Consider the following 11,079-nt stretch of genomic DNA (forward strand, 5'->3'; position numbering starts at 1 on the left):
CCATCAATTCCATTATTCAAATCACCGACAAACAATGTGAAAAGTAGCGGTGCCACTACTGACCCCTAAGGAACATGATTGTCACTGGCAGCCAACCTGAAAAGGTCCCTTTTATTCCTACGCGCTGCCTCCTGCCTCTACGATGGGTAGTCAAAACTACTCAACTCTTCACTGGCACCAGCCTACCCACCATCAAAGGTGTATAAACAAGGAAAGTACTAAAAAAGGACCAGTAACCTCATGAAGGATTACACCCACCCAGCTCATGGACTGTTTGTCCCATTCCCATCAGGGAGGAGCCTATGTAGCACCCACTCCAGGACCACCAAACTCTAAAACAATTACTTACCTCAATCTGATTAACATCTCCACCCACCACTTAATGTCCTGTCAGTCACCTTATGTACAGACACTCCTGTGCCTAGCGTCACTTTATGAACATACAATCCATCTATGTATATAAGCTGTCTTATTTATTTATATTTGTTGATTTTTTAAAATTATTATTGTATTCTTCATCTTATAATGTTTTCTTTCTGAGCTGCATCAGATCCAAAGTAAAAATTATCTTATTCTCCTTTATACTTGTGTACTAGAAATGACATTAAACAATCCTGAACCTTGAACGTTGATGTTGAAGCTGATGTTCCTGTAAGTTAGATCTCCTCAGACAGAGATGAGGAGAGACTGCATTCTTCAGAGAATAGTGAATCTGTGGAATTCTCTTACAAGAAAGGCTGTAGCCTATCTGATTAAATATATTTAAGTCCCATTGAGAAAGATTTTTACCAAGCAGGATTATGGGGAAAAGGCAGACAGATGGGCCTTATTGTGTATTTAATATTTAATTAATCTTGTATATTTATTGTTCAATTAAGTACTCTTGTTTGTTTAAATCAGGGATTCTCAGCCTGCAGCTCATGGACCCTTTGCTTGAAGGTGTTGGTCCATGGCATTAACAAAATTGGAAACCCCTGGTTAAGTTGTTCATTACAAGTAATATGCATAATTATGTAAATTGAATACATCATGACTCTACTATGTGATGTGAACACCTCACTTAAAGTAAGCACAAAGTTAGATCTGCATTCCCAAACTCCCTTGTCTTCCTTTGAATTAGTTTAAAGTTTTGAAGTTACAAAACATAACAGGACTGAGGCCAAATTAGCCTGATGATCTTATTGAATGGCAGAGCAGGCTTGATGGGCCAGATGCCCTATTTCTTATGTTCTTGCAATCCTCTAATCTGGGATACTGACCCCAATCCTAAAACTTCCCTCAATCTTATTTTCATCAGCTTCCTACTTCAAAATAATTGCTCTTTGAGGTACTTGGTTCCATATTCTGACCACTCTTCAAGTTACAGGATTCCACTTTTTTTCTTTTATTTTCTTCTTCTTTTTCTTTTTTTTCTCTTTTAGCACAAGGAACCCTTCTGTTTCTGGGAAGAGGTCTCCAACTTCGAGCCAGGTGTTCGATGCTTCCTTGCCGACATCTAGTCTGCTCAGATCGTGGGAATGTCTTCAACTGGGGGCCGTGCTCTTCCATTGGTTAACTTAATCTTCAACAGTGATAATTTCTTTTTTCTGGGTTGTGCTCTCACTTAAACTCAGTGGTGTGTATGTTTTATCAGAGTTGCATATGCTCGCGTGGAATACTGAATACTGTTTTCATTGATGAAAGTATATCCTAAGAAGTTTTGTTTGACTGTTGTGTAGTTTCTTAATGTCTATTATTCCTCTCCGCCCTTCTGTCATGGATAGTTTTAATCTAAGCGTGTTTGAGTGTACATAATGTTTTCTGAAATTTTTCATTACAGTCCTTATTTTTTTTTGTAAATTTTCCAGATTGGTTTTGGACCAAGGTATCATACCAAAAGAATACATTAATATGGGTATAGCGAAAGTGTTTATTACCTTTGCTATATTTCTACTATTGATCTCTGTTTGGCAGGTTTTCTTAAGCCTTGAAGTAAATTCTGTTGAAAGTTTTCCCTTTATCACATTACGATCTATTTTCTTTGCTTGTTGATATCCCAGATACTTGTGTTTCACATTCATCCATCAGTTGTATTGTATCCTGCTGCTCTGTTTTGTATTCTATTAACTCTATTGCACTTTTCTTTATGTTTAATGTTCTGCACTTATCCAGTCCAATGTTCATGTTTATATCTTTAGAAAATAGTTCTACTATTTGAATTAATTGCTTTAGCTTAACCGATGCAGGAGCATATAATTTCGAATCATTCATGTATAGAAATTGTGTCAAGGTATAATTCATTTCAGTGTTTCTAATTTGATACCCAATTTTTGTCGAATTCAGTAAATTAGAGAGTGGATTTAAAACTAGACAGAACCATAGTGGACTTTGAGATTCTCCCTGGAAAATGCCTTGGTTTATTTTGATAATGATATTCTTTTTTGGTTGTTAATAGATAGGGTAATTATAGTACTCCAATGCTTCATCAGATGTTGAAGGAATTTCACAAGTCTCGGGGTAGTTTATATATATATATATATATATATATATATATAAAGTACTTCTATTAACCATGAGTGTGGGATAGAATAAAATGCTTTTTGGTAATCAATATAGCAACATGAAAGATTCTACTTTTCCACTGTGTTTGATTTAGAATTACAGTATCCATTATCAGTTGTCCTTTCTACCCTTTCATACCCCTACAGCATCCTTTCTGCTCTACTGTAAGTATATTGTGGTTATCTAAGTGAGTGGTGATTCATTGCAAGATGCATGATGTTACAATTTTATATATAGTTTGTAACCGAGTAATAGGGCAATATTTAATGGATCATTTGTGATTTCCCCTTTATATGAGAGATATGTTTTACCTTCTGTCAAAAATCTTGTCATTTTTTCAGAAATTTTAAGAAAATTTTTGATATGTATTAATAGGTACAGAAGAAGGCAAGTAAATTTTTTATGCCAATTATTATTATTATTTTATTTTTCCTCAGCTCAAGCTAGTCAAAACTGAGGTATGGGCATTGCCAAACATGTTCATTTCTCAACTGCTAGGAACTTTCAGACTATTCTAGTGGTGTACAGTATTGTGGTTTTTTTGTAGATTTACATAGATATTGCAATGTAGACCTAATTGTCTAATGTTATTGTGTAGTGGCTTTGGGATGGTACCAGTTGTAGAGATATTACTATTGAGACAGTGTATACCCTGTGCATGTTCCATAGCTTTTCAATTTCCTCTTTTAATTCAGCATATTTCTGGTGTTTTTTCTTATTGATTTCTGTAAGTTATGTGTGCTTAGAATGGCTATATGCATTAAGTAAGTTGTTCTTGCTTGTTTATCCCATATTATTATCTCAGGATGATTACTATTCCAAACCAATCTTCCATCCTTGAACTCACTTTATGCCGCATGCTGTCAGAGCAGTACTGCCAGGATAATCAAGGACACGACCCACCCAGCCAACACACTTTTCACCCCTCTTTCCTCCGGGCTCAGGCTCAGGAGCTTGAAGACTCGTACGGCCAAATTTGGGAACAGCTTCTTTCTAACTGTGATAAGACTGCTGAATGGTTCCTGACCCAGATCTGGGCCGTACCCTCCAAATATCCGGACCTACTTCTTGTTTTTTTTACACTATCTTACTTTCCCTTTTCTATTTTCTATTTATGATTTATAATTTAAATTTTTACTATCGATTTGTACTTCAGGGAGCGTGAAACTCAGAATCAAATATCGCTGTGATGATTGTACGCTCTAGTATCAATTGTTTGGTGACAATAAAGTTAAATAATAAGTAATAAGTAATAATTATGCATAGTCCTATCTGTAATAATGGATTGGTCATAATATAATTTGTGGGATTCTGACTCAAAAACTAGATAAGCCCTGTATTTATAATAAGGTATAATTTCATTTTTGAGTTTGCATTTTAAAGCATGATTTAGGTGAATGATGTTTGCCACTTGATTGTGCCTGTGTAAGTAACCAGATTGAGTTAAACTGCTAGAGGATCCTGTAATGTGTTGGAAGGATTGTTTCTGGTTTCTCTTGGCATTTTCTACATTTATCATCTTGAATTTGTTGATCTTTTATCATGTATTTTTGATATTTTTTTCTGCTAACCATCTAGTCCTGTATTGCCACAATGAACCCTTCTGTTTTTGGGAAGAGGAACCTAACTCTGAGCCAGGCATTTAGCACTAACTTGTCGACATCTAATTTGCTCAGATAGTGGAGATGTCTTCCATGGGATGGGGGGTGAGGAGATTATGCACTTCCATTGGGTAACCTTTCCTTCAATAGTGATAATTTCTTCATTTTTCTGAGTTGTGCTCTTAAATAAGTTCAGTGGTCTATTCTTCTGATTAGAATTGCACATGCTCAAGTAGAGTACTGAAAACTGTTTTTGTTGATGAAAGTATGTCCTCAGATGTTTTATTATTATTAATATGTGGGACATACCTGCCTAGCATGCAAAATCAGCTCTGGCAGATTGGGAAGGTGAGATGTGGGGTGAGATCCAATGGCTAGGAAGATGGTACTGCAACACTCTGTGGAGAGCAAAGGACATGACAAGGCACAGAAGATGCCATGGTCTTCTACTGCAAGAAAAGAAGATCCCGGTTTGTGACGCTTGCTGTTGCCACTGGACCTGGACTTCTGAGGTCAAGAGAGTGTAACTGCATCAGTGCAACAGCTTTTCCACTTTATAAACTGTCCCGCACAGGTTTCCTGTCATCGTCAGACAAGACAGACAACTACCATTGTTATTATTAAATGTACTGCTGCCGCATAACATCAAACTTCATGAATTATGCCAGTGATATTAAACCTGATTCTGATTCTGATTCCACTTTATTCCTCATCGGATTTGCGAGCAACAACCTCACATTTATTAATCTTAGCCCAGGATCCCTCACAAGTCCAAATCTTCTTCACCTCAGCATCATCGAAAGACCTTTATCGTTTTTGGTTCGGGTCATGTCTTTATCAGCTCTAACAGGATATCTTTTGCCTTCTCCAGAGAAAGTAGTTGATCGCTATCTTTCCAGATACGGTGCAACTCGTCAATTTGATATCATTCTAGTCAATCTATTTTTCAAACTCTCTAGAGTCCCTCTGTTCTTTTTGTAAGATGGTGATGACAAATGTCAATAATGTTCAAAGTGTTGCTTGTAACATCGAGAAATTTTAAAATGTAATATATCTACAGTATTTACTGCAATGATTGCTCCCACTTAACACACATCACGCGCTTAAACATCATTATCAGTCAGAGTCTCGGTTGGTGTTATGTACGGAATGATACAACCAGCCTAAAACAACCAGGAAATTAAACGCTTAATCATCATTCACATGCAGAGTGTAAGCTACCTCATGCAAACAAGAGAACATTTTAATTATAAATTTTGATTTATAGATACATCATGGAACAGATCCTTCTGGCTCACAGAGCCCGTTGATTTAACCCTAGCCTGATCATAGGACAATGTACAATGACCAATTAACCTGCTAACCTGTATGTCTTTGGATTGTGGGAGGAAACCAGAGCACCGTCTGGTAAGGGGGGAGCTACTGCACAGGACTGGAAAAAGCTGCGGAGGGTTGTAAATTTAATCGGCTCCATTTTGGGTACTAGCCTACAAAGTACTCAGGACATCTTCAAGAAGCGGTGTCTCAGAAAGGCAGCGTCCATTATTAAGGACATCCAGCACCCAAGGCATTCCCTTATTCTCACTGTTACCATCAGGTAGGAGGTACAGAAACGCGAAGCCACACACTTAGTAATTCAGGAACAGCTTCTTCCCCTCTGCCATCTGATTCCTAAATGGACTTTGAACCTTTGAACACTACCTCACTTTTTTATATATATTATTTCTGTTTTTTGCATGATTTCTAATCTATTCAATATACATATACTGTAATTGATTGATTGATTTCTTCTATATTATGTATTGCATTGAACTGCTGCTGTTAACAAATTTCACAAATATAACACATTTCACGACACATGCTGGTGATAATAAACCTGATTCTGATTCTGACCTAGAGAAAAGCCACACACTCACAGGAAATAATGTACAGACTGGCCAACAGAGGATGTCAGAACTGCACTCTGAACTCTGACGTTCTGAGCTGTAATAATACGTGCTAACTGTTACGCTACCATGGTGCCCAAACTGTTGGCTTTTCAAGGAATTTTCTGCACACTTTAAAGCAATAGCAGACATTTTTTTAAAGAAGAAAGGAATTGAGATATAGAAGGGTTTCTGAAAGGTGTTGTGAAAACAACTTTCAAAAGGGAACTGGAGATTTAATTCAGGGGAATACATTTGCAGGGCTTCTGAAATGGAAGAAGAGAGTGGAGACAAATAGAAAGGTCTAGCAAAGAGGCACAATGGGTCTATCAGACTCCCATGTCGTTAGATTCAGTGGGGCTTAAATTTAATCTCATATCCGTGCACCTGTGTAAGGAGGTGGGATCCTTCATGATGTCGCTGGCTTTTTTCGGGCAAATTTCTGTACATATATCCTTGGGGTAATAAAGAGGGTCAGCATGGTTAGTGTAATGCAGCTTCAGTGACCCGGCTTCAATTCCACTTCTGTCTGTGATGAAAGGTCTTGGTCCGAATTGCCAACTCTTTACTTCTCTCAGTAGATGCTGCCTGATCTGCTGAGTTCCACCAGCATTCTGCATGTGTTGCATTGTCTGCATGGAGCTTGTATGTTCTTCCCATGACCACATGGATTTCCTCTGGGTGCTCCGGTCTCTTCCCACATTCCGAGGATACAAGGGTAGGTAGGTTAGTTGGTCACATGGGTGTAATTGGGCTGAGCAGGCTTGTTGGGCCGGAAAGGCCTGTTACCATGATGGATCTCTAAAATAACGTGACTAATAATATTGTTTGTAATGGAGAATGAAATAATTATTACTCCAGATCCGATGCTGCACAAAGAAAGATAAAGAACACAATAATAATTTTAAAAATGCAATAAATATAAATACATTAGATAGCTTATATACAGAAACTGATTGTATGTCCACAAAATGACACTAGGCACAGCAGTGTCTGTACATAGGGTGATTGACAGGAAATGATAGCGGAGTAACACTCACAACACGCTGGAGGAACTCAGCAGGTCGGGCAGCATCCATGGAAATGATCAGTCAACGTTCCATCCTCAGTTACTAAACTCATAACTCCCACAGCCCGTACTGCTCAGTTTTATCTCCTCCCCAAGATCCACAAGCCTGACTGTCCCAGTAGACCCATAGTTTCTGCCTGCTCCTGCCCCACCGAACTTGTTATCTGCCTACCTGGACTCCATTTTGTCACCCATAGTTCAGTCCCTCCCCGCCTACATCCGGGTTACATCCCATACCCTCCATCTCTTCTGATTCTGATCTACAGGAGGTGTCTATCATCAAGGAATACCACTATCTGGTTCATGCCCTTTTCTCACTGTTAATGTCAGGCAGGACATAAAAGGCCTCAAATCCCACACCACCAGCTTCAGGAAGAGCTACTTTCCTACAGCCATCAGGTTCTTGAACTGAGGTGCGCAACCACAACCATACCTCAACAACAGAACACTGCGGACTCTCTCTTGATTTGTTTCGGATTATGTGTGTGTGTGTGTGGTTTTTTTTGTCCTAATGCGTTCTTTAACACAGCTTTTTTTTCTTCACTGTCTTCTGTAAGTGCTGTTTAATTTATATATAATTTACATTCTGTGTCTCTGTGGTGTAGCTGCGAGCAAGTTTTTGATAGTGCCAGTATTTCACCCCACCTTTGCATGTGACAATAAACTTGCCTTGCTTTGACTTCTTTTTCTCTTCTTAAATAATAGCGTAACACTTGCTGTTTTACAATTTGTAGGAAGCCAGTCTTTATCCAAATCAAGTGATCTAAATCTGCAATTAAAGATTTTAGAAATCAGCTTTATTTGTCACATGTACTTCTGAAACATTGAAATATACAGTGAAATGAGTTGCGTCAACAACTAACACAGTCTGAGGCTGGTGCTGGGGCAGCCCTCAAGTGCCACCATGCTTCTGATACCAACATAGCATACCCACAACTTGTTAACCCTTTGAGGTGTGGGAGGAAGCCGGAGCACTCAGAGGAAAACCGTCCCTATGTCCCCATTACGAGAGGTGGAAATGGGTAAGGCCGGCCAACAGGTTTCTGCTGAAGCTGTACAGGCCAATCCCCTGTACAGATGATGCAAAAGAGTGCGGAAGCACTGATGACCTCGACTTCGGAGAACAATGGAGATGGGAAGTCCATTGAGAGCTAAGGGTCCATGTAAGAGGAAACCCATGCACTCACGGACGAATATACAAACTCCGTAGAGACAGCAGGGGGAATTGAACCTCAATCTTACAGCTGGTGTAGTAAAATGTTGCACTAGCTGCTGTGTTACCATGCTGCAATTGTGCTAGCGTGCTGTGATTACTCTACCGTGTTCACCCTCTTTCACTCTTCACAGATGCCGCCTGTCTTGCTGAGCATCACTAACAATCCAGGTACTAAATCAGATTTTACTTCAGATTGTTATTCTGACCTATGAATGAGTATTACTACTGGAACCAATCCATGACTCTAAATCTGTAGTCAGTTTTCCAACTGGGACCGATTAATAGCGTCGTGTTTTTTTTTACACTGTTGCAAAGATTGCAGAAACTTAATGAACATTGCACTTAAAATTCCATGGTGTTTTTACACTGATATTGGCACAGTAGCAAGTAATTCTAGCAAGCAGAAGAAGGTCAAAGCTTTTCCTTAATCCACGATGTTGTTGGCACAGTTCGTGTCAGGATAAACACAGTAACTCCATAAACATTTTGCTATTGATTTTTATTTTTCTTCTCATTCTTTATGTATTTCAACAGACTCCTAAAGTGACCCATTTTGAAGTACTGGGTTTCACTCCCATTACTGAAGTCCGGCACCCTGCATCAGTCCGACTCAACAAACAGAATCACAAAATTCTGGAGGAGCTCAGCAGGCCAGGCAGCATCTATGGAAAAGAGTACAGTCACCGTTTTGGGCCGATACCCGTCGAAAGAAAGGTCTCAGCCAGAAATATCAACTGTACTCAACAGATCGGACAAAGTCAGCATGGATTTGTGAAAGGAAAATCATGTCTGACGAATCTCATAAAATTTTTTGAGGATGTAACTACTAGAGTGGATAGGGGAGAACCAGTGGATGTGGTATATTTGGATTTTCAAAAGGCTTTTGACAAGGTCCCACACAGGAGATTAGTGTGCAAACTTAAAGCACACGGTATTGGGGGTAAGGTATTGGTGTGGGTGGAGAATTGGTTAGCAGACAGGAAGCAAAGAGTGGGAATAAACGGGACCTTTTCAGAATGGCAGGCGGTGACTAGTGGGGTACCGCAAGGCTCAGTGCTGGGACCCCAGTTGTTTACAATATATATTAATGACTTGGATGAGGGAATTAAATGCAGCATCTCCAAGTTTGCGGATGACACGAAGCTGGGCGGCAGTGTTAGCAGTGAGGAGGATGCTAAGAGGATGCAGGGTGACTTGGATAGGTTGGGTGAGTGGGCAAACTCATGGCAGATGCAATTTAATGTGGATAAATGTGAAGTTATCCACTTTGGTGGCAAAAATAGGAAAACAGATTATTATCTGAATGGTGGCCGATTAGGAAAAGGGGAGGTGCAACGAGACCTGGGTGTCATTATACACCAGTCATTGAAAGTGGGCATGCAGGTACAGCAGGCGGTGAAAAAGGCGAATGGTATGCTGGCATTTATAGCGAGAGGATTCGAGTACAGGAGCAGGGAGGTACTACTGCAGTTGTACAAGGCCTTGGTGAGACCACACCTGGAGTATTGTGTGCAGTTTTGGTCCCCTAATCTGAGGAAAGACATCTTTGCCATAGAGGGAGTACAAAGAAGGTTCACCAGATTGATTCCTGGGATGGCAGGACTTTCATATGAAGAAAGACTGGATGAACTGGGCTTGTACTCGTTGGAATTTAGAAGATTGAGGGGGGATCTGATTGAAACGTATAAGATCCTAAAGGGATTGGACAGGCTAGATGCAGGAAGATTGTTCCCGATGTTGGGGAAGTCCAGAACGAGGGGTCACAGTTTGAGGATAGAGGGGAAGCCTTTTAGGACCGAGATTAGGAAAACTTCTTCACACAGAGAGTGGTGAATCTGTGGAATTCTCTGCCACAGGAAACAGTTGAGGCCAGTTCATTGGCTATATTTAAGAGGGAGTTAGATATGGCCCTTGTGGCTACAGGGGTCAGGGGGTATGGAGGGAAGGCTGGGGCGGGGTTCTGAGTTGGATGATCAGCCATGATCATAATAAATGGCGGTGCAGGCTCGAAGGGCCGAATGGCCTACTCCTGCACCTATTTTCTATGTTTCTATGTTTCTAAAAAGAATGCTTGGCAAATTAATCACGGACATATTAAGCTGGGATTGTGAAGACACTGTAGTAATCATTTTTGAAACTGTCACATCATAAGCAAAATGCAAGCTTTTAGAAATTCTCCACAGCAGCCAAATTTTTGTTTAAGGGCTGGGAGGTTAAAGGCTGAACTTTGTGCGTCTTGGACTTCTAATGGTGAAAGATTCCACATGAATGCAATATTACTATTCAGGTAAGGTTTCCCTTTTAATGGAACGAGACCTTGTAGCAAGGACAGAGAAACCAGTTTAAAATCATAAAAGCCAATGTTGCAAATATCGCATGTGATTCATGTGATCTGCATGCATCAAGATGCAACAAAGAAAATTTGCAAGCATGTTGCTGGGACTTGAGGCCCTGACTTAAAGGAAAGGGTTAAATAGATTAGGATATTATTACCTGGAGTGTAGAAGGTTGAGGGGAGATTTGTTAAAGGTGTACAAATTATGAGGGGTATAGATAGGGTAAATGCAAGCAAGCTTTATCTGCTGCGACACACATAGAAGTTGCTGGTTACGCAGCAGACCAGGCAGCATCTCTAGGAAGAGGTACAGTCAACGTTTCGGGCCGAGACCCTTTGTCAGGACTATGTGTGTTGCTTGAAATTCCAGCATCTGCAGACTTCCTCATGTT

Source organism: Mobula hypostoma, chromosome 14 (genome assembly GCF_963921235.1).
Source record: "Mobula hypostoma chromosome 14, sMobHyp1.1, whole genome shotgun sequence".
NCBI lineage: Eukaryota > Metazoa > Chordata > Chondrichthyes > Myliobatiformes > Myliobatidae > Mobula > Mobula hypostoma.